Source organism: Nyctibius grandis, chromosome 2, assembly GCF_013368605.1.
Source record: "Nyctibius grandis isolate bNycGra1 chromosome 2, bNycGra1.pri, whole genome shotgun sequence".
In the NCBI taxonomy this organism is placed as follows: domain Eukaryota; kingdom Metazoa; phylum Chordata; class Aves; order Nyctibiiformes; family Nyctibiidae; genus Nyctibius; species Nyctibius grandis.
Window position 1 is genome coordinate 101,150,187 of NC_090659.1, and position 24,693 is coordinate 101,174,879.

Below are 24,693 nucleotides of genomic sequence, written 5' to 3' on the forward strand. Positions count from 1 at the left end.
AACCCAGGCAAGGCTGTCCCACTGAGTCCAGAGCACTGCCAGTCCCCCTGTTGCAAGGGGCTGGCAATGCCCAGGACTTTTCCACAGGCATGGTTTTGCAGGCATGAGGTTTGGAATAAAAAGCCATACATGGGGTTAGAATTGCAAGTAGGAGAAAAAGCGAAAAAGTGTTTAATACAATGGTAAATGAGATGTTTTTTTATTAAAACAGTAAAGAATAAGGCCAAAAGGAGCACGGCACAGTTCTTTGCCTCAGGCTCTGGTGTCCTTATGGCTGGTTTTGCAGGACCAGTGTCACTGAGGCAGTCTGCAAAAGGCTCAGCCTTTGCTCCTGCGGCCACCCCTCCACTTCGCCCCCCGCAGCTGGGCTCGGGGCAGGCAGCCCTGGCCGGGGCACCCCCTGCACCCTGTTTCGCTGACACCCGCGTCCGTCTGGCACCTGGGTCCCACAGAGCATATGCTGCCCGTGACGGGCGAGCGGCTTTCCACATGTGCTTCCAGGGTCTCCCGATTGGTGTGCTCCGCAGAAGGGGCTGGTCCTTGGAGTCAGCTCCTGTGCCTGTGACAGATGATATTTTTATGCATGAAAACAAAACCAGGATATCTGATGGACTGCACTATATTTCCAGACAGCTTGGAGCTACAGCTGCAAACTACGAAGTTTTATGCTTAGACTTCAAAACTGTGAGTGGAATTTAAACATCAGGTTTAAACGCCTATTTTTCTCTTTTTTTTTTTTAGTGTGCAACTTTGCATGAAGTATATATATCTGCATAATAACTTTTCATTATGAAGCAAGCTGTTGCGGATTCTCCTAAGATGAAATAATTATTGTTGGAAAACTTCACAAAGTGTTAGCTGCATTTGTGGCTGGACTAATAAATGTGTACTGAGGAGGATGCTCTTTGCAGTGAATGTAATTAGTCTAGCTGAAAATGGTTTCAAATTATCTTTTCCACTGGAAAATGTGTTTGAGCAGGACTACTTGTGCTGAGGCAGAATCTCCTGGGAGTTATCAGCAAATGTCAGGCTGGTCTGTGTGTCTTTGTCATGGGCGTCATTTGATGTTTGCTTGTGTATGGAGAGGGATTAGGTTAAAACCTGCTGTTACCATTATGTGGCACTGCACTAGCTAGATGAAAAATCTGTTGGTACCAGGTGTTAGCAAGCTGGCCAATTAATGATGATCGTGGGAAATTAGTTTAAGAGAATATTGTCCACTATGATGCAGATTTATAGAAATCATTTTAACAGATACATAGCACTTACTAGTGCACAGGAGGATCATTCTTGTAGCTGAAACATTAATAACCTGCTCTTTCTTGCCTGTGTTTGAATAGGAATAATGAAATGGTTTCCTGTGGGAGAGCTCTAGGGGCTGATACCCATTTCAGGAGTCCAAACCTGAGCAGGCAGTTTTTGACTCCAGGCTCGTGATATTTTCACTTTCCTATGGGAACTGTCCAGGCTGGTCTAGGATGACCTCTGTCATCCTAGAACATTATTTCATATACAATCTTGAATGAAAAGAGACATATGATGGAACTTTTGTTGATTCACTTCTTAGATGATAGTAAAAGCTGAGACATCCTTTTAAAAAGGAACTTCTGGAAATAATAAAAACTTCTGAACTTCTTGGAAATAATACAGTGATAATAAGTTTCCCTTACCTTCATTCCTTTCCTCTATCTTTTGTTGGTCACTACAGCAGGGACACCCCGGATTTGTCCAGCAGAGCAAAACACAATGTTTTTCCCAAAGCTAAATTTGGCACTTACAGAAAAACTCTCCCACAGAGAAAATCATGAAACTCAACATATTTCAAACAGAGAGGGCTTCTTAATTGATGTGGAGGAAATCCTAAATGGAAGACATCTTAACCCAAACTACTAATAAATGTATAATGAGTTAGTGTCCTGTATTGAACAAATTGCAGTATTTTTATTTCAATAATGTTAAAATCAATCAATTTTCTTTCTATTTTCTAAAATAGCAAATGAGTGTTAAAAAAAAATCTAGGCACAGACAGAAATGCTTTTCAGTGGCCTGTCCTTTAAATGCTTATAAAGTCCTTAAACTAAAGGGCCTCTATAATCCTTATAATGTAAAAAGTTTCCTTTTCATGTGACATAGTCTGGTTGTTCTTGTTCCCTTAATTTGGCAGACTTTTCTCTATTAGATATGAGCCATATTCTCAGCTAGGCAAGTGTGAATAAAGAATAACTTCATTGAAGTCACATGCCCCTGGATTCATTCCATTGTTACTGGAGTTGGAACGTGGCTCCATACATGTAGCTGGCACCCCTGCCAGGCTGGGCGAGGAGGTAAACGAAGAGCTACTGCAGTTCTGCATGTTCCTAGCAGAAGGATGTCTGTGGTGCTGCCAGCTTCCAGTTGTGCTTTCACCTGCACCTTCTTCCAAAAGAAAAGATTAAACAGCACCATCGCACTTCTATTGCGCCAGCTTCAGTTATGTCTTTTCAAACTATGCATGGTTTTGCAGAATGGTGCTAAATCCAACTACTTGCCGTCATACCTTGTCTGACCCTTTGACATATACCTCAAGCAATAAAGTGGATGTGTAACTCTATTGTCTTTCCTCCTGCTCAGAAAGATTTCAGGTTTTCCTTGATTACTTTTAGGTTTATGTTGTTCTTTACTGGTGATGTTATTTTAGTAAGCTTGGCTTCTTGCTGTGAAAGTGCTGCCGTCTGTGATACTCTGGGACCTCCTGGAAGCTGCTTGCCCATTTCTAGAGAAAGTTCTGTTTCTGCCTCTGTTTTGTGATGATAACCACACTGTTCCCATGGCCACCTACCCATCAAAATGACTCCCAGGCCTTTGTCGTGGAGAGACTAATGGGATTGCTTTGTACTATGGGTGGGACTTCCTTAACACCGCTTGATTTCCCTGCTCTGCATGTTAGGATAGTCCAGAGCTGCTTCCCTAAAGAGAGGAGGGGTTTTGTGTGCCTGTCTGCAGACTCTGTCCTATCTCCTGAGGTTCATCCCAAAGGCATAAGTTGGCCATGTTTCAGATGGGAGAGCCAGCTCATACTGCTATTGCTGGTCAGAAATGGCTGGTTTATACTTCTCTTGCTGCAGCTAAAGAACTGAATTCTGTGATACTTTTACCAACAGCAATTCATCTCTGCTAGTTGGAAATGCCAAAGCTACAAAAGGCTCTTAAGGGGAGCATCAGGTCGGGGCTGAGGCTGGTTTCCTGGTTACTCTGAACGGGAAACAAAAACATGGTATGTTCAGATTTTAAGGAGTTAATTACAAGTGCTACTTGCTGTGTGGATTTCCAGGGAGGCTCAAGTCTCTAAACGTTCAGCATCACCAAGAAAAAAACATCAACAAAGCCAAGAGGCAGGGGGGTGCCTGTTCTTCTTTGGTGCTTCACAAGTTCCTAGAATAAAGTGTGCTCATATCTACCACTGAAGTGGGGATTAGGTGAAGCTAAGTCTCAGCTGTACTGTAGCTAAAATAGTTTCTTTTGAAGTACTTTTTATCATTACTCAGATATTTTTGTGCTATGTGGGCACATTCTCAACAACAGCACTTGATCCAAAATAACTTACTAAATTCTGTCTGTACAGGTTTACGTGTAACAGAAAATATTCATATGATGTATGCAGCCTAATTACAAAACTTTTATAAGGATTTATAATATTTTATCAAAACTTTAAAGTTTTATAAAATCTTACCTTTTCTAAGTATTTAGCATTCTATTGCGTCTGGGTGCTGATGAATGTATCACAGACCATTATTTTGGAATAATTAGTTCCACTAGGAAACTAGAAAAATGTGCCTGATATTTTTATATTTAAAATGAATATTCTGCTTCCACATATGCATTTTTGAGATGGGGATATTTGTTGTGCAGTTAGTCAATAAGGGTTATGAAAGGGATCAAGCAGAAGAAGAGAAGCAGTGGCTTAGCACATACAAGAGAGTCTGCAAATTCAAGGAGGTTTGTGGACCTAAGAGATAACACCTTGGCTGCAACACTGCTAATATCACTGTTTTTTCAGGCCTGAGAATTATCACACTATAATCTCATAAAATCTTTGTGAAATTGGTGCCTTTGGGTCACCTGAGAGAAGCTCTCCAGATGCAATATGTGAAAGGAAGGGAGTTACAGGGCAAAGGAAAGCACTGAAAAAACAGACTCGTGCTAATACTACACTAATGCTTCTTGACGCTGAAAATGAGAAAGCGCAAAAGCTGGCAAGGGGAAAGACAAGGGTATGAGTAAGAGTCATGTACCTCTGATGTTGTTTTTTACCCTTTGTGCTATGTGTTTCGTGCCTCAGGGTGAATGAATAATACTCTGTTTTGAAGACAAATTAAGTTACCTTAATTAATGCATAATACATTGTTTTGAAGACAAATTAAACTACCTTAATTAAATTGCTGGTTGTGAGTTCTCAGAAAAAAGGTGTATCCATGTGTCAAAGGTAGGTGCATCATTTGGGTTCACACGCTTGTAAGGGGGATGAGCAGGGCAGGAGGGAGGTGCACTGCTGAGCAATCCAGACCACGAGCTCTCCGGCTCTATCCAGAAAAAGTAGAGGGATCCCAAATGCAGTTGATCCCAAAACCTTTACAACCACAACTGGATTTTTCAACACTTAAACCCCAGCTGTTTCAGTGCCACTGCATTATGTCCTGAAATTACAGCAGTGTGAAGGCATACCTAGCCATCACAAAAAAAGTACCAGTTTACATATCATACAGAACCAGCAACTGGTATCGTTTAAGTTATGTCTGTTCCTCTATGAATAAATGGCTAAGAGTCCCTTCCCTGTCATATTATTGCTGTGACACAAATGGAGGAATTAAGTATATTTTAAACAGGGGTCATTTGAAGACCAAAGTTGTGAGCAAAACAGTGGGACTGCCTTTAATATTTTGGAGTTTAGCCAAAGAAAAAAAAGGTTGAAAATAATTTTGGATATTTGATATATCAGGGGTTGGACTAGATGATCTCCAGAGGTCCCTTCCAACCTTAACCATTCTGTGATTCTCTGATTGTCTGTCATAGTCTCAAGCTGAAACTTTAAAAATTCCAATCCATATCTTTATGCCTTGATACCTATCTTTATACCTGTATATCCTTACACTTACCTTCATGTCTTCATACCTATCTTTATTAACCAGCAGAATTTAGGCCCACCTGATTAAAACACTGATTCTTGGAAACAAATGTGGATTTATGTTTTGTGCAAAGTAGAATTCTAGCCTTGATGTTAACCAAGAAGATGTATCTGAAAAGAAAATCCAGGCAACTGAAATGGAAAATAATTAAAGGCAACATAAACATTCACGATTTTTAACCACTTTGTGAAGTTTTTAATGGGTGGCTGGAGAAGAGTCCAGTTTTGGGTTGAGCAGTGTTGCAAATCCACTAAACCTAATAGGAACAGAAATACCATATAATTAAGGTGCCCTCAAACACTTCATAAACTCTTCAGAGCGCTCCCTCCTGTGTAGTTTCTGCCTTTGAAACACTCTGCAGCGAAGCACAGCAACAGCAACCACACTCAGCTCAGGCTGGGGAGGGAAGATAAGGATACTCTGCCCCTCGTTGTATCAAGAGAGCAAGATCAGGAAGGAGGACTGTGACTATATTTGCTGGAATTGCAAGGGTTAAAATTTAAAACATTGCAAAGCACTGTGAGTGCTGTGATGCCAATATAGGATCAGGATATCAGTAACAGCATAGTCCGACGTGCCTGAACACAAGCGTCAGTGGTGAGGACGCCTGCGCTGTTGGTATTTCGTCATTTTAATTGCAATAACACCTAGAGGTTAAGATCCGCTGTGCCAGCTGCACATAGTCCGTGGCAGTACACCTACACGGTGTGTCTGCGCTCCGCAGGTTCTGCTCGACTCACAAAAAAATACCCGTGACCTCAGCTTTGAGGTGCTTTAAGCAACCCTGCCTGTCTGCAGGGCACAGGTAGGTTATAACCAGTGCTAAATCTGAGGCCTTGCTTGGACACTGAATTTTCCAAAGGCCTTTCCACTATTTTCCTGGAGGAAAGAGAAAATTTTACTCTCTCTGTTGGGAATATGTGGGTATGAATCCCTGTGGGCTGGGGAGTGACAGAACCACATCCTGCCACATCTGCAAGTGCCCTCACCCCTGGGAGAATTGCACAGGCTGCAGGAGGCATGGCTGCTGATCTCTCCCACGCCACTCCTGATTTTAACAAGAGGGATCCCAGGGGATGCTCCAACACTTGTCCTGAAGCAGCTTCTCAGTCTTGGTGGAAGAGTGCTGCATTGTCCCTTCGGCACTGTTGTGCTCAGTTACTCCATCGCTCCCCTGAGGAACTCAGGCACCAAACTTCACACCTTAAATTACGGTGCTAGGTTCAGGAGCTGTGATGCCTCAGGTGGGCATCCAAGTCAGATGTGCTAAAACTCACCCAGAATTTCCAAGCAAGTAAAAATAACATTCCTTCTCATGTTTTTGGCTCTTGCTATCTCCATCCCAACATGGATTAAACAAACATACAGATGTTAGCAGAAGGGGATGCGAAAGGGTAGGATGCTTTATGTAGATTATTTGCACGCACAACTCACGTATAGTCAGGAGCAGTGATTTCAAATGCTGCCAGCTTGGCTGCCCAGTAGTGAAGCAGCGAGGAGCATGCCCCTTCCAGGTCCTCAATACAAGTTAGCAGTCTAGAAGTGATATATCTACGCTTCATTGATGCTCTTCACTGGGGTACAAAGACCTTGGGATGTATGCACTGTCTCTTATAAAAATTTTGAAGTCAACTTCCATTTACTTTTTCCCCCAAACCTTAAATTGCCAAATACTTCTGAGAAACATCTCCATGGAACTGAGGTGCTGCTCCATACCCTTTGCAAATGTAAATTATCTAATCTTGCAGGAGTAATTGACAGAAAAGTAATTTCCCTTTATCACGACAAACAGTATTGTGGTATGAGAGTAATGACTACAGTTTAAGCAGATATGAATTGTGCATTAGGGAGCTCTAGGCCTTAATATTGTTCACAATGAAAATTTAAATTGCATTTTTTCTGCATCTAGCTGTTTAAAAATAACACTGCAGTTACAACCACAACAGTCATTTTTGTCACCAATTTCTTATTGTCACTGACAGTAAAAATAAAAGATCTAGCTAGCTGATGGTCACTGCAGTAAACAGAGGTGAAAATACTCTTTATTACACTCAAACTTCACTGGAAATGGGAACAAACAAAACTCCTAAATCCAACCACAGAATGAAGTATAAGTGCCTTGAAAACCTAAGCAAACATTTAGCAGCTAGGATCTCTTTTGATAGCTGGTAATGCAAAAAAAACCTGGATACAAGGATCCTTCAACTCTGCCATGTAAATTAAGATTTTGATACAATTTTCTGTCTTGGACATAACTCTCACCCTGCCCAGCAACCGTATTTAGATACAGAAGAATGAGTACTGTAATATGTATTGTAGTAGCCCTCAAAACATGCTGGATCTTGCACACTCAAGTACGTGCACAGGTGTGCCATAAGCTCTACAGGTTTCAGTCGTTTGTAATGCACTCTGTGCTTGCATCCGTGGTGCGACAACCCCCTCGGACTGTGCAGGCGTCCCACGTGCGTGCTGCTGAAATCCTTTATTTATAGTTAGCTTGTGACACTGATCTTCCTGTGAATAAGGAATAACTAAGGGACAGTCCTGGTCGTGGTTTTGATACGGCTGTTTTTAGAACTCACCAGCATGATAGCGTGTACCAGCAATCCTCTCTTGACCATGGCGGATCTTCCTGGAGGGTTGGAGCTCAGGGTCTGGCACCTGTTCTTTAAGTGTGTTTTACTATTCATGGACGTGAAATGTGTGAGGGCATTTCTTAACGTCAGAGCACGTTAAGCTGCATACGCAGCTGTAGTCACAGTCATCTCCACGCTGTGTTTTATAGGTGGGGTGAGCATGGGCTGTCCTCTACCCCACAAACAGTGATGCTGGAGCCGCAGGTGGTAGAGGCAGCTGCATCTGCAGTGGGAGCGTGCTGGTCTTCAGAGCTCATCCTCCAGCACAGGTGCTGTATGCGTATACCCAGCAACTCCAGCTTCCTGGAAATGCTTTGTCTGAGAAATGCAGCACTACCCAAATGGTAGGAAAGGAATGCAAGAATGTGTTTTCTTTGTATATATTTAAGATATCTTTTATTGCTCTGTGGTTGAGACATTGCCCTCTAATTTCTCACTATTTTTACAGTAGGACTGAATCCTCAAGAGAGGGCTTCAAAGAGGAAAAAGAGTGTGTTAAGGCAGGGGGTGGGGCTGGCAAAGCAGGCATAGGAGATGACATCAAGAAATGCAAAGCAAAGCAGACGGGGGCATTGCTGTATGATGTGCGTTGGCTCAACTAAATGGAAATGAGCATCTATTACATTTTTATAAACCAGGCAAAAATAATCATAGGTAGCAATGAACTAGCATCAGTATAAATACAAGCTCTGCTGCATAATCCTCTGTGATAATGGGATAATTTACTGATATAAAGAACTTTTTTTCTGCAGTCTGTGAATTAGCTAACACAGCTGTGTATGCAAGATATAAAAAAATACCCTGGTTTTCTAATGGCCCTCACAGGGAAGGAGTAAAAGATCTAGAAGTTCAGCAGAAAAAAAAAGACAGGCTGAAATAGAATAAAGAGGCAAATTAATGATTTTGTGCATGCAGGTTTTTTCTACAAGCATCCCTAACACTGTTTTCTGTTCCTTTGACCCTTTCTTATCACTCTGCAACTTTAGAGAGGAACAGATATCACAACTGTCTAATGCCTGTAAAGGAGCAAAGGAAATAAACAACCTAAAGATGCAGATCCCTATGCTGCCAAAAAAGCATAAGATCATGATTAATGGAAGAAATAGTTTCATGTGACAGCTGGTGAGAATTTACCTTGAAAAAAGAAATATTCAATCTGAAAACATACACCTTGAAACTGGTTGTAATTGAAATCCACTACAGTAGAGCAAATTGGAAACCTTTTAATAGTGGCTAAAATATTTTCTCTTTTAACTGAGACCAGCATATTAGCTTCAGTCTGAGAATAAATATTTTTGAGTCAAGAATTTTTTGATAGAAATCTATAATTACCTTTCAATATTGCTGGTATCCATCTACTTAGCAAAGACTCTGACTTTATTAGCTATTTAATCATCTGAAATACTCTATTACCAAATGCCCAGGGAGAACAATGTCTCTGTCACATTCTGCAGCTATTGGGTTGTGTGTTTAATAACCTGTTATATTTCAGACCCTGGAGAAATTAGTCACTGAAACTTTTCTTCTTTTAATCAATCCCTAGATTAAAGATATGGCCAAACTAAATCTTTCTTTGAAGCTAGCTTCACAGAGTTCTCATCCTCACCAAAGATTTAGATTACCTCAAAATCTCTGTCAGCAATCTGTATTCCTCCAAAATGTTTAAAAAGTTGCTATTTTAGATCACATCCTTGTGTGTGTGGCAGCTGATGGGGACACTGCCCCGACCTCAGCAGGAGCAGGACGGAGAACTCCTGGTGCTGCACCTCCAGAGCTGTGGCACCCATGCGTGGTCTGGCCAGCAATCCTATCTGATGATGAACCTCCAAACTGCCAAGAAAATGATGGAAATAAGGTCACACCTGTCAGTGGAGATGTAGCTCTGATGTAAATAGCAGTGACTGACACCCAGTCACTTTCCTTCCTTCTCCATGAGGTTGCCTGCTGGAGGCAGCCTGAAGCAATGGGGCTGTCAGCTGGGGGAATATTGTTCTCCATGCTCTGTACAGCTCCATGTCATTTCTTCAGGAGACACTATGGGGACAGAACTGCAACAAGAAAGTCTCCAGAAGTGTGGCAGGGCTCAGAAAGCATGCAAAAATGTTAGAGACTAGGTGTCTGATTCTCCTGGTAGAGCTGCACCCGTAAGTAAATCCCACAGTTCTACTTTTCTGCACAACAGTTGTCTCTGGCCAAGTAGTCAGAGGCCAGCCTTTGCTAAATATGTTCTTTGGCTAACAGCTCTAGGTGAAATAACCACGTATCTAGTTTGTTCCTCTGCCACTGCTGTTCTCTCCGTTGCATTCCTTTGCCATGAGTTCAGCCCGTATCATCTTCCTCCATTGCTGATCCCAGATTAAGCTAGTCAAAAGGCACAGAATGTGAGGGAAAATTCTGCTTTTCACGGATTTCAAACCAAGATCGCTTAGTGGGTCTCCCAAGCATTAGGACTCCAGGGATAAGAGCTTTGGCTTATGGCTGGTCAGGGAAGGTTCTGCAGCTGCCTGGAGGTGGGAAAATACAACAGTGTTTTTATTTTTATGTTGTTAATGAGACATCAGGGTGGGTCTCTACATCTGGAAAGACAAAGGGCAAATGGAGGTCAGGGCTATTACACTGATTCAACAGATGTCTTCTAGCCTTCCTGGAGATGATGGTAATGAGAGCAAATAGTCCTTAGCCCTGCCCATAGGGAAGACTTTCTATGTTAGGAGGACCTTTCTTTGCAGTACAGTGACTGCACTGACAGATGGCTTCACAGCCCCACCTGGCTCCAAACTTACCTGCACTGAAGGTTGGGGTGATGAGATGGCAACAAAAAACAACAGGTAGAAATAGAAGAAGTAGAAACAAAAGTCCACATTCACCTAATCATTGTCAGATGAGCATGAGCTGCAGGGTACCACAACAGAAGTAGTTCAAGGAGAGATTTTGAAGATGTTTACTATGTTGGCTATATTAAAAATTAAAAGTTAACTATATTTAAAGTTTTTAACTGTATTAAAAACTATGTTTAAATTTTACTAGGTTAACTTTACATGTGAGTAGAAGGAAAGCAGGAGTGGCAGATGGTAGACTGGAAGCAGAATCTGCTGCTGTTAGTTGGGCAAAGTGAGGAACAGTTGGTCTCGTAAGCTGTAAGATTTGATAGAAAAGGTGAACTCAAAGGGGAGGACCTTACAGGGAGGACCACAAATCAGTGTCTCTGGGGAGGGTGAGAGAGGATGACAAGCTGATCTTCTGAAACCAGGATGCAGAGAGTTTTGCTTTGTATGTATTTAAATGAGGTAGTTCAGAGGGTGTCTGAATATTGCAGTGAGGATGGGATGCTGGCCTAACATTACCAGGATCTGGCCTTTATAGAGCAAGATACAAGCATAGTCAGCCTAGAGAGAGGACCCTTCTGGTGATGCTTCATGGGCTGTTGCATTGTCATGGAAGCAGTAAAATGAAGGTCAAGAATGCCCAAGCAACGTTTTAGTGGCGTTGCATCTAACATTAGGCTTCTCAGTAGCCCACTTAACATCATACTGAAGGGCAGTCCAAATTATTTGAATTACTTTCTTTAGGAAGACTGATGTGCCTTTTGCCTTCAGGCAGTGTGCAGCCTTCTCAAGTCTGGATCCTGCACATTCTCAAAACTTCTGCTTTCTGTCCAGCCTTCCAGTTGCTTGAACATTTTTTTGTCCTTTTCTTCCTCTGGATCTTTTTCTATGCTGGCCTTTCTCTCTTGGTGCCTAATGCATGCATTATCATATGGACTACTGCATATTCTCTGAATTCAAATTGTTCTTTAAAGCACTTGATTACCAGGTAGCTCTCCAGGGAAAACTGCCTCTTGCGCTGTTGTCTGTCATTTATCCCAAAAACACATCCTCGTCCAGGTTTGAGCACATCTGTTTCACATCTCCTTTATTTCATGTCACTTCTCAGCCCTTCCCAATCTCCTCCTTCCTGTTCTGTTGTTTTAATTCTCTGTGTTCATCTGATTTATGCTGTCACCTCTGCCAAAGCTATTTGGCCCTATTCTCATCCTAAGTATGGAGATTTACTCCACAAAGATGGAGTAAGAGGAGTTACTCTGGTATTGCTGATACACCAGGATTTGAATCTGGGACTGATTTATTTCTTTCAATGGCATGCATGATTTTGGCAATATAATTAAATAATAACCTGCTTTCATTTAGAGTACTCAATACCAAATTCAAACTTTTAGAAGATTAATTCTGAAAAAAATCCTTCTTATTGTAATTGTCTGTCTTACAAATGATGCAATCTGACAAACAGGAGTTGCTAACAAAGCTCCTGACAATATGGTCAAAACCAGGAATAAGATGGTATGCCCTGTTGGGTTAGCCATCAAACCAACGTGACAGACAGGCTAGCCTTCAGTGGCCTACCACAGGGAAGACTAAAGATTAAATTTCTTTTGAAACATTTAAAAATATTTTGAAACTTCTAATCTCAGAAATGAGGAGGAGACTGGTCACAGTTACCTGGAAAATGCGAAGCTACAGGGAGGAACAGCGTAAATCCTTCACTTCATCAAGAACAAAATATTTTTCCATTAAATACATCTTGAACCTTCCCTAGTGCTTTTTCATCTGATATTCAGCTCACCGAAGCTACATTTTTCTCAAAGCATCACATTTTGGCTGCAAACACAGCGTGGCTTCTTGCCAGATATAATGATTTAAAGATATTTGTATGCTTACTTGACTTGCTTTGAATGGACATAACTGCTGGGTTGTGTACTGTCAGCTCCTTACATTCCTGCAGCAAACTTTCTGTTATGCTCCGGGTCTCCCGAACTCCTTGCCTCTACAGGTTAGGGGACAGTGAAAAAATGCGTAACCCTAGAGTGTGATGACAGCTTTTGCAAAGCATGTTGTTGACTGGTGCCGATTTGATCAATGATGGGTCCATCGGGAATTCAGCCGTGTGCCCGGAGGCCGCCCAGTAACGCCTGCTGGGGAAGCGTTTCCCCGGCCAGAGATGCCTTGTGTGCATCTGAGGTGACTCACAGACGGGAGGGAGAGTCTCCAGAGCTGCTGAAATCCTCTGCGTGAGATGTCCACACAGATTTCTTCCATGGAGCAGAGGGAAAAAAGAGAAAAAATACAAATAAGGATCTGTAGACCTCCATAAAAGGACAAAGGAATGCTTTTGCTGAAGCTTGGTTGCCTGCTTGGTGCACTCAGGGAAGCTTGGGGGACAGTGCAGTGCAGAAGGCATGGATGGGAAGCACCTGCCAAATGTACGTGCACATTTTCTTGCAGGCTGCACCCTAATGACCGCCATTGCTTTCTGCTGTGGTACGTAGCTCAATCCTTTTCCTGGCCACATCGCTGCTGTCAGGAGGTGACAGCAATTAAGGAAATCAGCTGTGAACTGAGACAGGTGTAACACTGACAGACATTAAAAATATTTCAAAGCCATTCAGCATCTCCTATTTTCTGTGTGGATTCACTTCTTCTAGCCCTTCATGGTCATCCTGGCCTTACCATGTGTCTGTGAGCTGTTGACACTTCAGCCGTGAGTTATGACAGAAGTTATGGATCTGCGCAGTCCTGTTTTATGATGATGATTTATCGTTTGTATAACAGTCATGCCTAGAGGCCTCAAGCAAGATCGGGGTCTCATCATGCTAGTCACTGTATAAACATGTAGTAAGAGATGGTTCCTGCTCTGAAAAGATCACGAACAAAAGGTGGGAGGAGGAACAGAAACCCAGAGATGTGAAATGCATTCCCCAAGGCAACCTGAGGACAAGTACCAGGACAGGGAGCAGCAGCACTGGTGTCCCTTGGCTCCTGCCTGCCCATATCTGCACGGGGCTCTGCTGTCTGCTGCTCTTCCACATCCTCCTCACTGAGGGCTGTGCAGCTTCACCATGCCTCTGCCTGTGGCCCGAAATCAGGCACATCTCTGCCGCCTCCGTGCGGGTCCTGCAGGTGCACTGGTGCCCATGCAGATCACTGCTTCTGCTGCGCTTCCAAAATTATTTTCTTTCCATTGTTTTTTTCACCATTGACCTGACAGTCATTGCTACCAGCAGAGTTGTTGGTTATCACCTCCAAACTTGGATCAGGTGGCTCCATGCCTTTTCAGAGCAAAATAAAAAAAGTAACTTAAAACAATTGCTATGTTAGATATAGATGCAAGATATCTTTGGTGCAACAGCAAGACTGAAAATGTACTAAACTGAAAGCGCAGAGACATACTATGGGACAGATGCATCCTACCTCCACTTATGGGGCTTGGATCTCCCTTCTGCTATGCCTAAACACTACCCTTGCTCTGCCTTTGCAGCAGTTAGGGGATAATTGGAGTGCGATGTTTTTCCTGCTTTTGTAATTGTTATTGGGCTTGGCATTATGACCAGAGCTGTTCTCTACACATAAAAAGGCAGTTTCCAGAGCTTAACCTGAAAGCTGGGTGTGTGGACTAGCATCAGTCCTGTGTTAATATGAATTATACATTGAATATTGCTTTGAAAACGTTGTGAGCTCACTCTCTTGAAGTGCAAAACTCTATATAGGAAAGAAAAATGAGATGCAGACTTGGCTCTAAGATTTTCAAAGAGGAAAAAGCCAGACTGCACTTATGAAAATACTTGGTTATGCCCTTTAGAAAAACAGGGAAATAAAAATACTGAGAGCGCTGCTCTGCCTCTTGCTGCTCATAGGAATACCAGTACAGCAGTCAAGAGCAGGCAGACACACGGAGATTATATTAGGGTGACAGGTAGGCAGTAAATTGCGGGGCCCTAGTGGGCTGTGAGGGCTTACAGGAGACTCTCCGATGCTGGCTAGACTCCAAGGCCTGCTAGAAGCAGCAGAAGATGCTGCTCCCAAAGAACTTGGAAAGTGTGAGCTGCCTCTAAGGGCAATGGAAACGTTATCATGCTGGCAAGGCCCCTATCAGAGCCATGCAGGGGGGCAAACTGCCTTTCAGCGAGCCTCTATAATGAGGAGCTCGCCAGAGAATGACATGACTTTTATCTCCAGGCTTATATTCAGTCTGTCTTGCAACACCTGAGCTGTCTTTTGGTGCTTTCATGACAGAAAGTGCTTACTCCAGCTAAAGCAAATATATCCTCCATTAGCTTAATATTAACACTGCAACTGTGGCAGGTGGTGCCAGGCAGACATTTTCTGTCTACTCAATCTTCAGTGCAGCGCAAGAGCACAACAAAGAGATGAATCACAAATACTTCCAGGAGTGTTTGCAAAACATAGGAATTCCTCTTTTCCACTCGGAGCCAGGGAGCATCCAGACTTCCCAGCCCCACCTGCATCTTTTCAGGTGTGCTCCACCAGTCTCTTTGTGTGTTTGTCTGACTCTTCTCTCCATAACACAGTTCAGCCAATGCTCATTAAATCTCCATTATACTGTCACCATAGAATCATAGAATCGTTTTGGTTGGAAAGGACTTTTAAGATCATCGAATCCAAGCATTAATCTAACACTGCCAAGTCCACCACTAAACCATGTCCCTAAGCACCACATCTACATGTCTTTTAAATACCTCCAGGGATGGTGACTCCACCACTTCCCTGGGCAGCCTGTTCCAATGCTCAATAACCTTTTCAGTGAAGAAATTTTTTCTGATATCCAATCTAAACCTCCCTTGGCGCAACTTGAGGCCATTTCTTCTCATCCTATTGCTTGTTACCTGGGAGAAGAGACTAACACCCTCCTCACTACAACCTCCTTTCAGGTACTTGTAGACAGCAATAAGGTCTCCCCTCAGCCTCCTTTGTCTAGACTAAACCACCCCAGTTCCCTCAGCCGCTCCTCATAAGACTTGTTCTCCAGACCCTTAACCATCTTTGTTGCCCTTCTTTGGACTCGCTCCAGCACCTCAATGTCTTTCTTGTAGTGAGGGGCCCAAAACTGAACACAGTATTCAAGGTACTGCCTCATCAATGCCACGAGGTGTGGAGATACTCCCCACAAATGTGTTTAAAAGGTTTTATACCACTTCATTCTTTTACATGGATGCAAATAAAGTCATAGTAAGCAATCTCTGCATCAAGTCCATTCTCCTGGCAAAGTGGTCCACCATCACCTCATCCCCAGTAGGAGCTTTGCTGCTGTTTGATTCAGAATTTTCCATGAATTCCCTGTTGCCATCCATCAGCTCATGAGTTCGAAATTTTCTGCCATTGCCTAAGTAAAGTAGCAGTTGTTGTTTTCTCCAGCTCCTTGAAAGAGGGCTGGTTCCTGAACTGGCATTTATTACCAGCACAAGCCTTTTATTGATAATGAAAAACAAGTCACTGAGTGTTTTCCATGTTGTGTTGTTTACTTAACATCCCCATCCTTCTTTTTTTATTTCTTTTTTTTAATTCCTTCTGTAAAATGGACACAAGGGGTGGCGCTGGCCACCTTCACAGTCAGTCCAACCACCGCCCCGTGCCTCAGCGCAGATGTCACACATGTTACATGCTGCTTTATGCACTGACAGAGAAACAGCCTCAGCCTAAAATGAACCATCAAACAAGTCTGCTCTCACCAACTGACATTTTTATACCTTGTCTATGTGAGCCAGCTATTGATAATCCCAGCACTTCAGGCTGGTTTTACTTCCCCTTTGTCATCGGAGATATGAAGGTAATCTAAGCTTCTTTGAGTGCAAGACACAGAGTGAGCAGGACACACAATTTTATGGCACCAGGCTTTGCTACTTCTACTTCCTAGGGAGGAAATCCACTTCTGATGTGGTGCATGGTCTGTAAACCAGCTTAGCAGCAGGTCCCTTTGGGAAACCTGGCAGAGCTGAGCTGCCTGTGGGGCTCCCCTTCACTGCCTGAAGCTCAGACACCCAGTCTGCCATGAGGCCTCCCTCCTGGTCAGAGGAAGGGGCTGGCCCTTTCTTTGAAAATGCAAAGTAAATACAACACCAGCAGCAGCACGAAGAGGTTTGGGGATCAAATCAGCATCGCTGATTGTTGTGGAGACATACCCATAAACAGCTTGGCTGCTGCGCTCCTCATGGGCTGTTTAGCATTTATCAAACCCCCTAACTCTACAGCATCAGCCAGCGACATCTTCCAGACTGGATCACGAGCATATTCATTGACTGCAGTGGCACCGTTTGTAGGAATAACTATTACACCTGTGAAGTGGAAATGTGGTATTAAAGCCACAAAGATAACAATATTGCTCCTAAGTGGACAAATTTAGTGCAGTGTCTATTACTGTTAAATGGCAAAATTACAGTTGTAACAATATGGAGATGTAAATGTAGTTGTGTATAACATTGTGTAATCATTAAAATCCATATAAATTTTGCTCACTCAAATTAAATGGAAGCGACTACTGCTTGACACCTGAAACATTAGCATAATATTCATGCCATATGGTTGGCTTTTCTGTTTCTTATATCTGTCACTCTTCATTCTTGTCAGCTGCTCACAAGAACTTGCCAGATCATATCTGCACCATTGCCAAAAATGTCTAACAGCTGGTGTAGTACTGGTTAAACACTCCGTAACGTTTCAAACTTTAGTGCTCCCATCTATGCATTAGAGAGATGGTTCTTGGAGCAGACGTTTAGCTTTGTTTTTAAATTAACTTCAGCCTGCTTTTGTGTCAGTGGTGTGTTTTTATGCTCCATCATGCTGCTGCCTTCTGTGAGATGAATGAGCTCAACAGCATCCTGGCTTTGACAGCCTTAAAACACATAAACTAGCATGATAAACTCTGTGTAAAAATGCACTCTACTATCTGCTTCGGCACCTGACGTGGGCTCGAGGGCTGGACTTGAGCTGCAAACTTATAGAGACCAGTTCAGACCATCTATTAGCTGAGGCGGTGATACCTTAAATTTTCCCACATCCATGTGATCCTCCTTGCAGCATGTAGATGTGCATCTGCTCGATGCCCTTTCCGACACTGGCCACCAGAGCCCCTCCATGATTCAGAAATCAGCACAGAGGGACCTAAATGCCCAAATGAGTCTCCTGAGGGACCCAAACCATAATGTGGGCTTAAGGCACAAGCGCTGCATGGGCATGGTTTAGAGCTCTGTCCTCCCCAGCTGGGGAAAGGGCAGCAGGGTCCATACTGGCATCCAGGCTTGCAGCTGGAGTGCGGCCCTGAGCCCTCAACCCACCTTCATCTTGCAGGGTCTGAGGCCACAGGTGGAGGACTGGGAGCAGGAGACACATTTCTAATTCTGCAAATACCCTTTTAAACAGTGCTAATGACTAAACCAGGAATTCTCTAACGTCTTCTCTATGGAAATCAGTGTGAACTCTGAACTTGCTGAAATCTATGTAGCTGGGTGATTTACATAGTAAGATTTATGATGAGCCAGGCACATGAACACCGATGAATTAAACATCCTCCAATTTCATAAACAATCTGATTTTATGGATAGAATATGCAGTTCCCTTGGGGCTGTGAGTTTAAAAGTCTGATGTATGCCTTTGGAGAAGAGGACTCCTTGCTTTTTCATTTTGTTCTTCTTTTCCTGGAGACAAGGAGTTATCTTGCCTTTTGCTCCTTCAGGTTCACTTCCAAATGAAGTCAACTACCCAGTTAAAACACCGGGCTGAATTTTGAGACACTGTGATGGAGAGCATTTGCTGAGAAGCTGATAAGACATCCTTCTGTCCCCAGATGGCTTTATAGGGACAAAAATGGGGAGAGAAGAGTGCTGAAGAGAGGAGACCTCTGCCACTCCAGAAGTGGGCAATTTGATCCTGTTAGTCTTCTTTACCTCATGTAGACAATGACATAACACAAGTCCTTTTACACAGAGGCATTTTAATTTGTGCTACCTTTTGGCATAGGACACCCTTTCTGAACCGGGACTCCCCTGTTTTGGCTGCCATACAGGCACACAACAAAAAGGTCCTGTCTGCCTGAATAATTTACCCATCTAACACAAGGCAAGAAACAGGTATGGACAGGCAGAGAGTGCAAGTAAATATATAGGCTCATGCTATAAGCAGTGGTCTTAGCATGCCATCACCAACGGCAGGCTACACACTCACTTTTGCCGTGTGGGATGCAGAAACTCTGGATATTCAGATAGTGGCTTGTGCCTCTCATTTTCCTCTTCTCTGCACATGCAGACCTACTCAGATGGAAGAAGTGTAGGCAGAAGAGTTGTGGGCTGCATATATCAGAAAATAGATTTGCACAGTTTTTATTCTTTGCAGACGTTCCCGTCTGTACTGCATCCCTGGAAAATATCCATCTTGGATAATGGATGGAATTAGATTAGAAACAAGACAAGATGCAATTACTCACTGAGGACGAATTGGATAAACTGGTAAAATGAGGCCTGCAGCTGGGCCTGTCAGCATCTGGTTTGTGTGCACATGGAGGAGTCACAAAGGATTTTATCCTTGGCATTAGCTGTAATAGGATAAACATATTTTCTGTTTATTGTAATATAGCCTTTTACCCACATGAAAAATCATTACTGAGCCATCATCTATCCCATAACGGCTGGTATCACTTATTCCAGTAAGGCTCTATCCACGTGAATTCCCTAAGTTGAAAAAAACGCCGTGATTAAAATGAAAATAAGCTTTATTTTTGATGAGAAATAAAGAAACTACCTTAGGCCAGAGAACTGCACCAGGATGCTCTTAATGCCTTTTCAGTGCCGTGGGATCCAGCACAAGAACAAATGTCAGCTCACTCGTTTCTCAGTCCAGGCTCAGCTCTTTTCCTAAAAGAAAGACCTTAAAGCTTTCCCTCATCACCAGGGTTTGCAAGTTCGTTCCCCAAGTATACAAGCAAATGGGACAAGCTTAATTTGTTTAGGTGTTTGGCATGTTCCTTTAAATGCTTTTCTGTTTCTTCAGGCATTTGGACACCGTTGCAAGTCAGACCATCAGATATTAGTTTAAGGCCACGCCAGAGGTATGACAGGGCTGAGAACACAAGCGCTATTGGGAGGTGTATCGCACAGCTTTTCCTCTTGCGTGTGTTTACTTGTGAGTGCGCTCATTGACACAGCGAGGCTTTAAATTCCACAGTTAAGGAAGGAAAGTGGGAAACTTCTGCTAATGAATGTTCATGCTTGACTATTTTTTTATCTGTAAAATCCTTGGACTATTTTGATGTAAATACTTCATTTTACATAGTAATTGAGACCAAATATTCGGCACAATTCTACACCCCTGAAACCGAAGATGTTGGTTATCAAACTATGATGTTCTGCTGCAAAAAGATGAATAAAAAGAGTGACATAAGCAGATGTTCCTGGAGGCAAAACATGTAGTACAGTGCAGCTCATTACTTAGTAATGTAGCACACATACGTGTGATTATAATCCACCATTTTTACCACCACCTTGAGCAGGATTATAGACAACTTGTAGGGTCGTACAGGTACCTGTAATCCCAGGCAGTAAGTTCCTTTCAGCTCAGGCCATTGCAAATCTGTCGTTTGGGGTGTTCTATTTGTGTTCTTCAGTTTATGAATGTGAATTATTTGATGGAAATGGTTTCAGTGCAAAGGTAACCAGGTGATGCTTTTAACTGGGTGCCAGCCAGCAGGTCAGAAAATCAGTTTTGCACTTCTTGCTGTTGATAGGTTTAGCAATGGGACTTTTTTTTTAATATCTCTTTTATGTCTCTGTATTGATATAAGATATATTAACATGAAGTTTCCAAACTAAGCCCCTGCCCTGTACATTCTTTGTATATGTACTTAAAGCATTTGAGTTGTCCCATTTACTTCAGCAGACTAATCAGGTACATAATCAGGTATGTATAATATTTACAAGGTCAGGGTTTAATTCCTAACAAGACTACAAAAGAAAGGCAATGCCAAGCATGGCAGTTGTGACATGAAGTTGTTAAACGTTTCTTCTTTTATGTGCTGCTCAGGTCATTAAAACCATGTGGATAGACCCCACAGTTTGCGTGGGCCTGAGAGGATGCCCCAGAGGTCTGATATAGGATGTCACCTCATGTTCATCATGGGAAAGCACCATGTATATGTAAAGTCAATACAGCTTCTAAAGTGAAAAACTGAGAAATAAAAAGAATAAAAAAATCTGTTTTTCTTTCTGATTCTATTCCTTTCTCCCTATGTTACGTTGCTATAGGATGTCAATGCCTTCTGCTGACATGGAAATCAGCTCAAGTAGCCAAGTCCTTCATGCACTGTATAGGGGGCACTCCACTCTGCTTTTTTGAATCAACCTTTTTTTTCATTGGGAGTATTTCTAAAGGCAGATTTAGAGAGGTTGAAAGGCTGAACATCATTTTTGCAATCCTGGCTTGTATCAGAAATAGTGTGGCCAACAGGACGAGGGAAGTGATCGTCCCCCTGTACTCAGCACTGCTGAGGCCGCACCTTGAATACTGTGTGCAGTTTTGGGCCCCTCACTACAAGAAAGACATTGAGGTGCTGGAGAGAGTCCAAAGAACGGCAACAAAGATGGTTAAGGGTCTGGAGACAAGTCTTATGAGGAGCGGCTGAGGGAACTGGGGTTGTTTAGTCTGGAGAAAAGGAGGCTCAGGGGAGACCTTATTGCTCTCTACAACTACCTGAAAGGAGGTTGTAGCGAGGAGGGTGTCAGTCTCTTCTCCCGGGTAACAAGCGATAGGACGAGAGAAAATGGCCTCAAGTTGTGCCAGGGGAGGTTTAGATTGGATATTAGGAAAAATTTCTTCACCGATAGGGTTGTCAAGCATTGGAACAGGCTGCCCAGGGAAGTGGTGGAGTCATCATCCCTGGAGGTATTTAAAAGACGAGTAGATGTAGTGCTTAGGGATATTGTTTAGGGATATTGTTTAGTGGTTGACTTGGCAGTGCTAGGTTAATGGTTGGACTCGATGATCTTAAAGGTCAACCAAGAGGATTCTGTGATTCTGTAATGGACTTCATCAAAGATTTTGTAGACTTCTAAATCTTTAATTTCTCAGAGCTCCTCTTTAGTCTGGTATACTTCCCCCAGCTTCATGATGTCGGTAGCAATGACTTAAAAGAAAATCAGTCAAAGCAATGAAGGTAACTCACAGTTCAAAAACACATTTTTGTTTTGCCAGTACTTCTCTAAGAAATATTTCGCTGAATTTTATCACAGAAAAATGCTGTCGTCTATTTAAATTTCTTAAGTCATTTTTAAGGGTTTCACTTGGCCTACACTTCTTGGCCTTGCGTTAATCTTGGGATTGTTTCACAAGAGACCCAGGGAACACCCACTGATAACAATGTCAAACATTCAATGTATTTACTGAACGTTTCCACTTGCTTGCTCATTAAGGCATGCTTTGAGTATGAGGTCACCGATGTTGTGTAAGTGTAGAATTTACGGGGTGATTTGAACTATAGGGGAGTCCTGACATGTTTTTGGCAAATACCGTCAGATACCGTGGACTGATGCCGTTCAGAATTGTAGCTCTGGGATATAATCAGGTTCTAGCATGAACGTGTTGCATTAGAATTCAAATCGTCTGATTACAGAGAAGATGGGAAAAAGGTTATTTAAACAGGCCATACATACACTGTAGGAATCTTTTAACAGAACATATTTTCTTGTCTGTTAAAACAGATGATTTAAACATTAAGTCTTTTAACAAACAAAAATGAAAATGTAGTTTTAGAAAATCAGGGAAGAAAGCTTTTCATCAATGTAGCATGCAATCATTGTGCTTTCCTTTTGAATCCTGCATTTAAGTTGGAGGGAGCAGCAAAGGACTAAGTTAAGAAGGTGGCAGTGAGACCGATTCACCAGCAGCCTGGGCTGTAACCAAGTCTGGGCTTCCCAAACTGTACTCCTGGATTTGCCACCGACTTGCTAGGTAGCCTTGCAGAGCCTATGCAAGGCCCATTTAAAACTCATTTAAATCGTGAAAAAATCTTTAATTGGATTTTAGCGCCTTTTGGATGTAGTTATAATAACTTTGGCTGCCAGTTCTCTGGTTGTACTGTTGTGAGAAAAAACTAAGACTTGGAATCCTTGAATGAAACCAAACGAGAAGAGGATCTGGATCTACGCAGTTGCTGACTTTATCACATACCTGCTGCTGACACTGTTTTTCTTCCAGCCTCTTGTTTTGCATGTTTAAATTGCAAGCTCCTTCAGACAAGGTCCATTTCTCACAAGAGATCAGTAGCGTCCGTTGTCTCTGGTCATGTTGTAAATCAAACAACTGGCAATGGCTGCCACTCATGCTGGAGGTTTCAGCAGTTCTCTCCCGCTTCGTTTAAAGCATGTAAATAGAGTCAGTTCTGATATTGTGCATGTTTTAATCCTTTGCAAAGACAGTAACGCTTCAACATTAGTCACTCTAATTGGACTTTGTTTCGTTACCTGAACTTTTTCCCTTAACATTTTCAAAACCACTTTGTTAACTGGTTGCCAAGTATGAGAGACCACAGGTAAATGAACAGCATTTCAGTGTGGGTTCTGGAAGGAAACACTCTGCAGATATTGACTTACACTATATTTCTTCATCCCACCTATAATGCAAAGGAAGGAGACAGAGTAAAGAAAACACAGAAAGAAGTAGAATAGAAAACAGAAGAGTGATTCTAGGAGTTTGAGTATAAAGTTGTCAGATAAAGGCTAAACAAGACTAGCTGATCCATGGCCAGGATCTTTTCTATGGGAGGCATAACTGATACACAAAATATCATATTTGACACATATTTTATAAGGATCACTAGCAGAATATGCACTGGCAGATTTTAAGGAACAGTCCTGCTCTTGATATACACAGAGCTCCACAGTTTTTGGAAATGTGCTGTCTAGGAGTCCACTTCTTACAGGAAAGGCCTTTGAATAATCTGTTTCAGAATTTCCTGACCCACTCCCTGAAAGATTTTCAGTATTGCTTTTTAAAAATAACTTCATTTTATAGACCCATTTGCATGAGATAAATGGGCAAATACTGCAATCTATTTTCCTGCCCTTATTTTTATTTATGTTTTATATTCCTATTGGGACTAGGACTATCCTATGACACAGAAAGGACATCACCATTTTCTGTGGAAAACAAAGTGCAAAGTCTTCTGACAAATAGCACGAAAATTGTTTTGCTTTTTAGGTGGACATCACTCTCCAGATATCTGAAGGAGTTAGATATTAGAGAAATGGGTGTATTAGCGTAGTGAAGGTGACATTATCAGGTGTTGTATATGAGAAATGTCATTTATGAATTGTCACGCATCTGTTATTAAGAGACTATTCAGCAGAACACAGTACATCACAGTGACTGTCACTGCGCTCGCTGCAATCACCAAGCCTCCAGGCATACTTAAACAGAACATTTCTTTCGCTTTCAGGACAAATTACTCTTGTGGTTTATTTATGTGATGTGTTCATTGCGTTTAGGTGTCCCCCATAGCTCCGGAGGCACAGACTTGCGGCACGGTGCCTGCCAGGTGGGATGGGCAGCAGCCCACCTTCCCACAGCTGGCCAGGGAGCAGAGCCCTCCACGTTGCCCCAGCGTGGCCGGGGCAAGGAGGTGGGGGTGCTGGCACTCCGGCTCTGGTCCCCCTCTCTCCCCTGCCAGAAGTTTTGGAGGACAGGGTCTGGCAGCTCTAGGCAGTCTCCTGGCCCTGTCTCCAAGCAGGACAGGAATCCAGCAGCTTCCAGAGCAGCTCCTACCTTGCTGCTTCCCGCCAGCCTCTGGGGCAGGCGCCCTTGCTGCCCTCCTTCCCTGCAGCATCTTACACATGCTCCGGTGTCCCCTCCAGCTACGCACCACTTAGAGCAAATTGCAATTACTCCATGGGCTTCCCCACAGCCATAACTATTTACACCAGGTATTAAAATGGAAGTTAGCCCTAGATTTAGGATTTGAACAGACACTGCGAACGTCTTTAGGTCACATACTGCATTCAGGCTGCTAAGCCTTGATCCTCTAATCTCTCCATGGGTTGAACTTCCATTGACTTTAACCTGACC

At 42.7% G+C, this 24,693-nt stretch overlaps 1 protein-coding gene across 1 annotated transcript in view; it reads left to right on the forward strand.

The window, feature by feature from the left end:
- The first annotated feature begins 602 nt into the window (after window positions 1–602).
- STARD13 (StAR related lipid transfer domain containing 13) overlaps window positions 603–24,693 on the forward strand; it is a 325,192-nt gene continuing 301,101 nt past the window's right edge. The window contains exon 1 of the mRNA XM_068418853.1: window positions 603–684. The gene's annotated coding sequence lies outside the window, so the exon portion shown is untranslated. The remainder of the gene's footprint in view (window positions 685–24,693) is intronic.